This window comes from Eufriesea mexicana, unplaced genomic scaffold, assembly GCF_001483705.2.
Source record: "Eufriesea mexicana isolate 0111107269 unplaced genomic scaffold, ASM148370v2 scaffold967, whole genome shotgun sequence".
In the NCBI taxonomy this organism is placed as follows: Eukaryota; Metazoa; Arthropoda; class Insecta; order Hymenoptera; family Apidae; genus Eufriesea; species Eufriesea mexicana.
In genome coordinates, this window is record NW_016909100.1 from 249,411 (window position 1) to 261,458 (window position 12,048).

At 47.5% G+C, this 12,048-nt stretch overlaps 1 protein-coding gene across 1 annotated transcript in view; it reads left to right on the top strand.

Moving 5' to 3' along the window:
* The window catches only part of LOC108547278 (uncharacterized), a 295,432-nt gene that overhangs the window by 209,039 nt on the left and 74,345 nt on the right, over positions 1 to 12,048 (top strand). The gene's annotated exons all lie outside the window — the stretch shown is intronic.

The window sequence follows — 12,048 nt, forward strand, 5'->3', positions numbered from 1 at the left end:
CTCATTCCCAATTCACAGACCGTTACGATCCTCCATAAAACGCGAATCCTTCAATTAGACATTTAACTAACATCCTTCGAACCTCTACCTCCATCAGGAAAAACCCAGACCTCTACCTTATCCCTATGTCCATACGTACCCTCAGGAACAAGGGACTCGAATCGAAGGGACGATGGTCTACTCTTTCATAACCAGCATCCCACGATTCGCGGACACCTCGACCTCCGAAACTGACCCCCCGAGTCAACCCCCATAAGAAGATTAGAATTTCCGAAAACCTAGAAACAAATTAACAATTTGTTCAAACTTCCACTTCCACCTACCAGTTCCGAGCCTCCCGCATATCCCTCCAACGAACACGCCGCCAATAGGAGAAAAAACACACCCACCACTTAGACATCTTGACAGCCAATGACAGCGACAGACGAACATATAAAAATACACGACACCAAGAAGACAGGCTAGTACAAACATCGAAACGACACAAACGACACCACGGGAAAACGCACATCGCTAAGACATATTGTAAATTGCTGTAGATATATTGAAATTAAATTATATTTAAACCTTCAAAATAAGTTTACGTTCTTAGAACGACGTAAGCCTTCGCCTGAATTCTTCATACGGTCGATAAGAAGATTCGGACGAAACAGCCGCTACAGGCTGTCATACAAACTGATAGAATTTGCGATGGCAGTGGAGTTAAAAAGGAAGGAACGCTAATTATAGAAAGGCAATGCTTTAATAATTGGTAACTCGATCGGTGTGCGCTGTACAACGATTCCTTAGAGACTGACTCGTTTGAACGAAGGAATTTGGCTGGCGACCGACACGTACACAATCATACGTTAGTATGTAATAATCAAAAACATTTTAATATCGACGTTATACGTAAGATGTATCGACTTATGCCTTTAGCATTCCAACACAAACTATGGATGTTACTTGGATTTTATATTTGGCTCGACTTTGTCTCGTGTAAGTGTTGGTTGCTTGTTCTTCTATTAGTGGTGTATCTCTATTAGCAAGTCGGACTTCGCAAGTCTCCCTGTGGTGGCGGGAGTTTAGACAACTTCGAGCTAGTATGCTGTTCATCCAATAATGATTTATAGTCTCTTACTAGGAACACTAGCTGAAGCGATATTCGCGAGTCCACTTCTAGTGAAGGAATAAAACAGTCTCCATTAACTAGGAACACTCTGTGCTTTGGAAATGAACGTAGAATATGAACAAAGTGAACGTATATAGTCGAATGATTTCGAAAGCAAACTTCTTCTGGAGTAAAGCACACAGGCAGTCGCTCCATCCCTGCCCGTGACTTTGTTCGTCAAACGTTTACACCTGGATAACAAGGTTTATCGATCCTCGCGAACCACCCTTTCGAATCGCGACGTTTGTCAACCCTTGATAATTTTGCGTAAAGCTTCGTGCATCGCAGAGACGAAGGAAAATTCGTTTGCCCTTTCCTTTCTTTGTCTGCCGGTTTCTTGGTCCTTGATACGCTGGTAGGAATCAGGGAGACACGGCGAGGAGCGAAATGAAAACAGGAGCAACGCGTAACTGAGAAGAGGAATGAAAATTACTTCTGGTCGGCGGAGCGTGGCGCGACTGCAGCGCCGAGCAAGACTCGAAATTTAGGCGCGCCCTCTCCAGCCTGGTCGAGATGTCAAAGTTTGTTTAAATAATATACAACGTCGTAGCAGGCGGTCGGTGTCTCGGGGCCGACGCGTCGTGACGTACAAAATGAAAAACGGGTCTCGCTGCATTACTTCGTTAATTTTAATTGCTCCGCAGGCTCGTAATTCCGTTTTACGTCCCCGCCTCTGTCCCCGTGCCCCTGAATAGCCGAAGAACTAGTTGCGGCGAAAAAGGAACGTGACTGAACAAATCCCGTTGAAACGCAGCAACTGGATACTCGACAAGAACGAAAATTCTCTTTCCATTCTTTTACTCTTCCGTTCCTCCGTAATACCTGCGCGAAATTTATCCGATTACTTAATTCTCCGGTCGATGAAACGAGAAACCTTCTGCGGTGGTAATACACGCGCGGTTATTTTGAAAAATCGAAGAACTTTTCCCGCTGAAAGTAGCGATGGAACCCCCTCCCGCCAAAAAATAAAGGAAAGAAAAATATAAGGAGAAGGAAACGATAGGATAATAGGATTAAAAGCGAATCAGAGCCAAGACCGACACCGCAGCTCTGAAAAGAAGAAAATGGAAGACGAAACGAAAGCTTGATCCCCGGGATCTAGTGTCTCGATCGCAATTTGCGGCCGCGCTTCGAACACGAGTTTGCGGCGTGCGCTGGTCCCGGCAGCCCTCGCTGCATAGACCAGGCTGGGGTGCATCGGTGGCTCATGGAAACTCGACACTCGCCGCTAAATACTAGACGCGCACGATATTCGATATTCGTCGGTCGCATTATCCGCACGCGCATCTGCTGAAATGCGGAAACGGGCGGCGTGCAAAGGGGATGAAAAGTGGCGGGCGAAAGCGCGTTGGCCGGCGACGCGGTTTCAAAGCGGAGACGCTCTCGCGGCGGATACGGATTCGGCCGGCCGCCGGTGGAAGGTTTAATATACGCGTTTTTCCAGGGACGCGTTTGCCACGTGACTTATGGGGACGGATCGGGCCGCGTCTAGATTCGCGGAAGATATTTATTTCGACGGTGTTTCGAGCTATCGTCGCTGTCGTCGCCGCGTTGCAATCGGAAAGTGGCGCGTTGTAGAGGCCGGGAAAAGCGAGGAAAACGAGCGACCGTCGAAAGGGGGCTCAAAGGAGCCGCGAGTGCGCGCCAGACGACGCCGACGACGTCGCGCTCGCTATTCCCGCGCGGAGAGCGCGGATTCCGCGCGCACTCCTCGTAATTTCCAGCGAGGCAGCGCGCCGGTAATTTATTCGCGCGTACACGGGCCGATTGTCCTTCTCAAACGAACCGAGATGCTATAGTTATTTAGAGACTCGTCTGTACGGGGGAGACCGTGGCCTTGTTCTCTTTCGACGGATCTCTGGCTTTCAATTGCCTTCGAGCTTTCTACCACGGCTAAAGGAGGCTCGAGGGAGCACGTCTTCGAACGCTTTCGCACCTCGCGATGACTCACAGGCTTCGAGTGACGAATACTCGAATAAATGCGAAAAAGACACGTCGATTCCTCGTCTTTCCGACGATTCCCGAATTATCTTCGGATAATCGGATGGCCGAAAATGGCGCCGGTGCGGGGGCACGGCGCGTTACGTGGAAATTGTCAGTGATAATTCGGCCGGGACCTTGGCGCGGTTTAAGCGTACGGTCGTGGACGATTTCTCGGCGAGAACGGCAATCTCGCGTACGAATTTCGTCGAGATCACGTCATTCCGCGGTTTTCGCGATGGCTATTCGCATAACTCAGGCGAAACGAGCGCATATGCGCACGTCCGAGCGTGGATTGCCTCCGAATGCGCGCCACGCCGCTGAAATATCTCCGAATACGACTGCGTTCCGCCTCGTTCCGCTGCGAGCCAACTGCCGACCGGGCCCGCTAATTTCGCGGACCTGTTGTGTCTCGGTTCCACCAGATCCGCTGCAATCTCGCGAATTTCTCTACGCGCGTTCAGCAACCGATTCCAGACTGATCCAAACTCCGATGGTGATTAGCGATATTAGGATCGTGGGTTATAACAGTAAAATAACTACGATATACATATATTCTCTTCTTAGAAGGAGAGTGCAAGTCCTAGGGGTTATTGATTTAGTTGACACTTTGTAGGTTTGTAGATTTAGTCATCCGGTTGAAGAATAGTTTACTCGATAGTTTTCGAGATGTTTATGATTAAAGCTTTATTATTCTGAATTAGAGGTTTCTTCTAAATAATTATCGATAGTTATCAAATGGCATTGTGGCCTGACGTCGACATCCGAAAATTGTCACCAGTGTGGGAATTTTCGGATATCGCCATTAGGCTACAACGGCATTTGATAAATATTCGAAATAATATATATAATTAAGGCAATAATAAAACTCTAATCATAAATATTTCGAAAACTATCGACTAGTTGCCGTTATAATGATATATTTTCTTGAACTGGATGACTGAATCTATAAACCCGCAAAGTTTCAACTAAATCTATGACCCAAAGGACTTGCTCTCTCCTTGTTAGTTTTTTATTTCACAAGGAAGATACATGTTTTTCCCAGTGCTTCTCGTGAGAGACTAACCGACCCCTTTAACACTAGGTTTACGGACGCTATCTATACCTATTTCTACGGACACCTGTCAAATTTACAGGTAAAGGAAACTTAATATAAGTTAACTGAATCTGTCACCATCGTATAATTGGTGTAACCCATCCATCAAATTGACGGGTTTCGTAAATCTAGTGTTAAGACACATCTGTAGCTGTACCCCACTCCTGAAAGAGTTTCGAAAGGGTACGCAACGCAGTTCGCTCAAACCCCCAATATTTATTATTGAACGTTTACATCGTAGGAGGTGAGGTTTGGGGAACCGAATGGATTCGAGTTAAAATTAATAAAAGGTCCTTTATCTTATAAAGTTTATTCGTCACCCAGTCGAGAGTCGTCAACGAACTGCCCTATGTCGATGCTTCTCGCTCTTGATCGTCTCATAACGATCGAGAGTCATCGTGAACACAAAATCGCCGCTATTGATCTGTCATCAACTGCTTGGACCCGATTGTCGGCAGTTTCCTTCGACATAAAACAATCCTTCTAGGAGCTTATATCTTATAAACTCATTCTAGATTGATTCTCATCCATAAACTTACCTTTTTAACAAGCGATCTCGTCCGTTTCCGTTTTATGGGCCGATTTGTCCGACGAGACTAGGGCTGAACGCGAGGTTATGGGGCCAGGTCTAATCAGGAGTATGGCCACGCTACATTCACCCCATCGACTTCGTATCGGTAATATTTCCGCGTCGTAAATGAACTTTAGGCGAGTATGGCCGTGATCCTGAACCGCGAAGCGCGTGATCGTCCGATATACGCGTCTGCTTAATTAGGTCCGCCAGTTTTACGCCTCTTCCTAACGCGAGTAGTTAAAAATTTACAGCTGGCGGAGGTTGGCTGCCGGGCCGACGATACATTTCGCGCGAAGGCGGAAGTGCCAGGTTAACTACTACGGCCCGGCGCGGGCTGACTTTACGCCGTTCAATTATCCGCCGTGTCGGCAAGTTGCGGGGCAATATCGCGGAGGGGCCTCGCGGAAATTCGCGTTAACGCAAATACCAACGTCGGCGGGGGTGCGACGAGCCGCCGCGAGCCTTGTACATCAGCTCGCGACCAGGCGTAAAGACGACCACCTTGCCGCCCGACGTCTTGTCTGCGTTCTCATTTCCGCCGGATGGAAGCCACGGCGAACCTCTTAACACGAGCAGCAACCGCGTTCGAAACATTTACGCCGCGTATCTGCTCGTGTTCGAATCGCGTGGGACAATTCGACGGAGCATAATTACACCTCTGCGCATATTTTTATTAGACCTCTGATTAGACGACAGAGCTCGTCGCCATCTTTATGCGTCTCGGATTACAGAATGACCTCGGTGAACTTTAAATAACGTTAATCTGGTGAAATAGCTGCAACGAAGCTCGATGACCTTCGTAGATAATCTTGAGTTTCGATGACGCGATATTGTTAACCGTGAGTGATCTTCAAATGATCTCGAGGTGCAGTGGCATGGGCTTGGCTACCAGTTGCGTGTCCTGGATGGCTTTCAAGCGATCTTGAAAGGGTAAAAGTCCATATTTGGATTATAGGTGAAAAGAAATAACTATCTGTGGGCAACTTTCGTAGAGTTGCTGTCCATTTTCTTCCGGCGGGAGAAAGCCCTTCGTTGGAGTTCTAGGAAGACATCGTCCAGGTCCAAGGACAGCAGTCACAAATGGGGATGCTACGCCAAGCTGGGATCATTTGGGCCGGAATTCAGTCGAAGAGGCTACCTACACCTGAGGACGAGGCGACGGAGAGGGAAGACGCGCTATAAAAGACACCTACCAGCATCAGCGAAAATAAAACAGTTACCTAGCAGCAAAACGACTCTTTATTAAATTCTCCTGTATATATCGTTCTTTATAATTATCTTTATTCTATTCTTAGCAAGGTGTGTCTCTTGTATTCTAACTGTACGCAGGGAGAGACAAAACTTGAGCAGTGAAAAAGGCTATGCTATTGCAGCTCGTCCTGGTATCCTAATTCTTATCTACAACGTGAACTTCGCGTGTTCCAGGATCCTCTTCAAAGACATATTTTGAACTACGCGCTGTTTACTGTGTTCATACAGTTGTATAATTCTGAGAGGAATCTGTATTTCAATGGCGTCACCCTGCATCGAGATCTATCTTATTATTAGCATTATAATTTTAACGTTGTTAGGAAATCGTGACCATATTGGAACCCGGATTTCTACATACAATACGGGTTCTAGCAACAAGGCTACGTCGGAAAAATACAAGTCGGCGGAGAGGAAAAAACTGGCATTTCGCAAATTTTGTACGTGCTTATATAATGTTAGTTTTTGGTGAGGTGAAGATGACCATTGGCACTTAGTGAAAGTAGGAACGAGTCAGTTGCTTTTGGATTTTGAAATTGGTCTGCGTTTATTAGCTAGGCTCTTCTAGTGACTAAGGGCCAACGAATCGTTAGTCATCCAACATCACCTTTGTTAATGTTGCAACGATTTCAATGGAATCTTCCCAAATCGTTGTATAGATCGAGCTTCGTATGTCTTCTACGCGTTCACTCGCAAGGAAACTGTTACAATTAAAATGTGCTAACTCAAAACCATTCGAAATCCTTCGTGACCTTCCAGTGTCTCGATTCAGATGACCCTCGCTGTCATCGAAAGATCGGTGTCATAGCGATAACAGATTTTCGTTATTTTAATTGTCGTTACTCGCGAATGGCTCTCTCGATGTAAAAATAATTCCCGCTTCTCCAAAATCCGCGATACCGTTCAAAATGGCCCCTCGACACGTGGCTATTATTACGATTCCGAGGGTTAGATCCCCTGACCTTCGTCAGCGTCTTTTGTCGAGTCGCTCCGAGTTACGTCACGCTACGAGTCAATGCTTCCTCCACGTTCCTTTCTTCTTTTCGCCACGCAGTCTCTCGAATCGCGAGGGGTGTACACCGGCGTGTAACTGGGTATGGGTGCCTATTTACGCGTGGGTCGCGTGGCTGGTGGCATAACGCCAGGCGTACATCGGACACCCCTTTTCCTCGCTGCGAACCATTCGAGACGATATCGATGCGCGCGTGCGTATCGTATATCATTGATAAACGTCCATACCGAAGCTCTCGCTGTTATCTTACCGGCCTCTAGCTCCGCGTTGCTCCCGGTCTCGATCATCCCGTCGCGCGATTCCTCTATCGCGATCTCTCCTTCCCTCTCCTCGGAACTCACGGTTATTTCTTGCCAGGCCACCCCAAAACTGCGACATTATCGTTCAACTTCGAAACACGGGAGATACGGTGGAAAACGGTTCGGTGCCTAACGCGGAAGATCGAGGTCGTATCGAGAGCCGCGGAACCACGGAGAAAAATCGAGAGTCTGGTTCGAATCGGCGATTTTTCCAGGTATGGAGGGAGAAGCATTTAGGAAGTCTCGCGCTGCCTCTTGTCCGGCTCGCATCACGCCATGGTGTTCCCTAATGGCGCATTAACGCGGCGACCGCACGCGTCTAAAAGGTGCTCCACCGGCTGAGCGCGGCGGCGTGAAAAGAGGAGAAAAGGAGACCTGGAAAGAGCGGCGAACATGGAAGGAGGGAGAAGAAAGACAGATAAGACGGGGAAAGCAGGCTGATATTCCTCACGTGTCGCGATGTAACGAGTGCATTTACTCCATCGGCCGAACGCGGGGCTTCCTCGTCTGCCGACATTTAGAGCCGTGAATCTCGCCCGTGGGATTTGAAGGGCGTCCATTGCTTCTCTTCCGCTCGAACCTTATCGATTCTCGCCGATAAATCGATCGCGGGACCGGTCTTCTCCGCGAAATAAATAGACCCTGCGGATACCCGCGAACGGTTGCAGACGCTGGTCCCGGGCTATGCACTTTTAACGCGATTAACCCCGATCACGTTCCTTTTAATCTTCCGGCCGCGAAAATCGCAGTATCCCCGCGTGATTCTACATACGTTCCGCAGAGACCCGGTTCGTTAGTTGGAGCACCGAAATTCTCTGTTCCCGGGACCACTCCTTCCACTCCACGCGACGTCCTCTTCCCAGCGGATCGACTGCAGCCACCAGCCGTGTGGACCGATGGTCTGTCGAGAGGGTGGAACGGACATCGTCCAGTAGCCCGGGGTGATACTCGCAGGCCTCGATACCGGCTGGTGGCCAGCTAGTGCAGCGTTCTCTGGTTCCCAGGACTAATGTTCCCTCCGGCGGGATGCCTGATATCTGTGTACACCCGGTGAACTTGTCGTGTTCCTCCCGCGCGATCCAGCCATCGCCGCCACCCTCTCCGCTGCTCGTCATAATAAAGCGTCGGTCTCGGAGATAGCGCGGCGCCTCGTAAAACGCTTTACATACGTAGTAAAAGAAACGTTGATCACGGAAACATCTGGCAAACGATGAACGACGATATCCGCTTTTACGCGCAGTAATCGAGTCGTAGAGCGATAAAGCGGGAATTAACGCGTCGTTCTTCGTCACCCTTACCCTCTCAGCCTCCGACTCCGTGATCCTTCCTCGACGGAATGTTCCTCGCTTCTTTCTCCATTTTTCGTTCCCATTTCTCTCCCTCTCTTTTTAATTTATTATTAAAAAAACGCCAGGTGGCGTGGTCGACGAGTGCGGGTACTAGGAGGAGTGCGGAATTTTTCGGCGGAAATTTTCGTGGTTCCAGCGTCTTCTTTTTGGCGGTCATGGGTCGGTGGGTGCGCGAAATTCGCGTGAAAAATTCTGCAGAGCAACGAGGCGGATATGAAGAGCGGCGCGGGAATTTCTTCGGTGGAAAATAAACGCGGGAAGGTGACCGGCCGAAGGGGTCAACGCCCGGCGCATGGAAAAAGAAGACGAAGGCCCGCATCCGAACGAGTTAAGGGCGAACTCCTTCGTTACGAATTTCCTTCGGGACGTGTTTTTCTGTCTTCTGGTCTCTCGGCCCTCGCAACGAGAGCCGTGTCCAAGACGACGCGATAATTTCGAGATTGCGGCGTTGATTAGCTTCCCGAAGAAAGCTCTGCAGCACGAGAGCCTCGCGTAATTTTCCGCCAGAGGCGCGGCCCCGTAAATTCCGACCGGCCACTCTTTTCCTGGCGACCGTCCAGCCGATGCTCCTCGACTCGATGGTGCAAGAAGACGATCGGTGCCGCTATAGTACTACGAGGCTATACCTGGCCGTGTACGGAGAAAAGCTGCTTTCGAACTGGCCGGCGGGACCAATATTTTTGACGATTAAGGGAAGAGGTGGAGTCCCATCGAGCGACGAGGTAGGGGGAAATTGAATCGTACGGTTTCCCGTGTGTTCCTCCTACGAAGTCGTTTCCGTGGCCGTTGTCGTTGGCCTCTCTCCAGAAAATATAACCCACCGGCGTCCCTCCGCGTCTTCCTCCGTCTTTTCTTTCCTCCGCTTCTCAAGCTGCCGGCCATCTAGAGCCATTCGCGAAACGGTCCGGAAGAAGTGGCAGCCGATAAATATCGAAACACTTAGCTCCTGTTTTCATAGGGGCTGAATTTGATGCTCCGGAGTACCGAACGTCTCTCTTGCCCATTTCTCCCCGCCTCTTTATCTCGCTCTCTCTCCGCTCCGCTCTTAATCCGTCGATATTTTTCTTGGCCACTGCTCGATCGTCCTCGCATTTTCCTCTTCTACCGATGGTCGCCTAGTTTGTCGATAGACGGAGCAGAGGATAGGGGTAATACAGTGTTGTTGAACGTGAATTTTATTCTGTGACATTGGTTAGGTAATTCTTGTAAAGTTTCCTGAAAACGAATCCGTAATTACAATTGCTCTATCATTTATAGTTTTCGATAATTGTGAGGTTCTATAAAAACGCACGAGTTTTGGGGAAATGAAGTATTACGTAAGAAGTAAGAAAGTTAGGAGGTTCGTTCTGGTCTTAAATGTTAGGTGAGAGTATCCCGAGTTTATTAAGGTGTATAATTATAATTATTTCTAGTTTTGAATAATAATAATTGGTCATCGAAGTTTAAAAATAAATCGCCGAGTGTACTGCTTATGCACTTTTACAAAGAGTTCTTTCTCTGATAGCATCATGACAGGAGGTCGTTCGATGAGCGATTCCAAGAAATAACATTTCTAAAAATTTTGTGGAGAAAGGTTTTGCAGTCATGGTGAAAATTTTTTAGCCAATTTCGTAACTTTCTATCAGGATAACATGACACGAAAGGAGGTCGATCGCCTAGCCAGGTCCAAGAAATGTCGTCATTTCCAAGAATTCTTTGGACAAAACTTTTGCAGCCTGTACGAGAAATCATGGGCGAATTTAGCGACTTTGTATCAGGATAACATAACATGACAGAAGGTCGATCGCCGAGCCACTTCCAAGAAATGACGTCAGTTCCAAGAATTCTCGGACAATACTTTTGCGGCCTCGAAGAAAAGTTTCTGGCCGATTTCGCGATTTTGTATCAGGAGAACATAACACGACAGGAGGTCGACCATGGTGCCAGTTCCAAGAAATGACGTCATTTCCAAGAATTCTCGGACAATACTTTTGCCGTCTCTGTGGGCAGTTTCTGGCCGATTTCGCGACTTTGTATCAGGAGAACATAACACGACAGGAGGTCGATCATTGTGCCACTTCCAAGAAATGACGTCATTTTCAAGAATTCTCGGACAATACTTTTGCCGTCTCTGTGGGCAGTTTCTGGCCGATTTCACGACTTTGTATCAGGAGAACATAACGCGACAGGAGGTCGACCATGGTGCCACTTCCAAGAAATGACGTCATTTCCAAGAATTCTCGGACAATACTTTTGCCGTCTCTGTGGGCAGTTTCTGGCCGATTTCGCGATTTTGTATCAGGAGAACATAATATGACAGGAGGTCGATCATTGTGCCACTTCCAAGAAATGACGTCATTTTCAAGAATTCTCGGGCAATATTTTTATCGTCCCTGCGAACAATTTTTGGCCGATTTCGCGATTTTATATCAGGAGAACATAACATGACAGGAGGTCTATCGCCGAGCCAGTTCCAGGTAATGACGTCATTTCAGAAGAATTACCTGGACGATACATTTATGGCCGTACCGAAAATTTTTTGGTGAATTTCGTGACTTTGTTTTAGGAGAACATAACATGACAGAAGGTCGGAATGACAGAAGATTTTTATTATTTTAATTTAGAGATTTAATTATTTTACTTATTCCAAGCTTAAAGATAAATTTTTATATTATACTTACCTTACAATACTTACCTCACGATACTTACCTTACTTGCCTTGTTCATCTTAGTTTGCATATTACATCAGCAGATAATCCCAACTCTCTATTTTCAAAGTTCAAAGGGAACATTGAAAATTTACAAGAGATAGGAAATATCCTAAACTTTGTGCGTAGCTCTTAGCTTGGTATCGTTTTCCAAAAATTATTCTTTAAAAAACGATACCAATTACCAGGTCTCACCACGAGGAGGTGGCTACGCATCGAGACCCGACATGCGCCCTAGTGGCGCAACCTGCTGGCGCTATCCGTATCAAAGGCACCCTAATCTAACTTGGAGCGAATTAAGTTAAAATGACTCTACTGACACTTTATTATATTTCGTGTCCTACAAAAGCGGTTTCGGTCCGGTATACTGAAACTCTACTGTCGCAACGCTAAGATATTTTCAAGTTCCTATAAAAATAGGGAATGAAATATCAAACACGCAAGCTAATAGAAAATCGCGACGCGCCCGAACGAGTTCGCGATTATTGGAAAAACCGACTAGCCTAGGCGATGTACTCCCGTGTACAGAGATAACTTCATACCTCGGCACCCTTCCGATCGGGCCTAGCTCAATTCCAGTCACTGTCGCACTCGCCAAGACTTACACGTGGACCAAGGATAGTCCCTGAACCAATGAAACTTCTAGTGTCAAC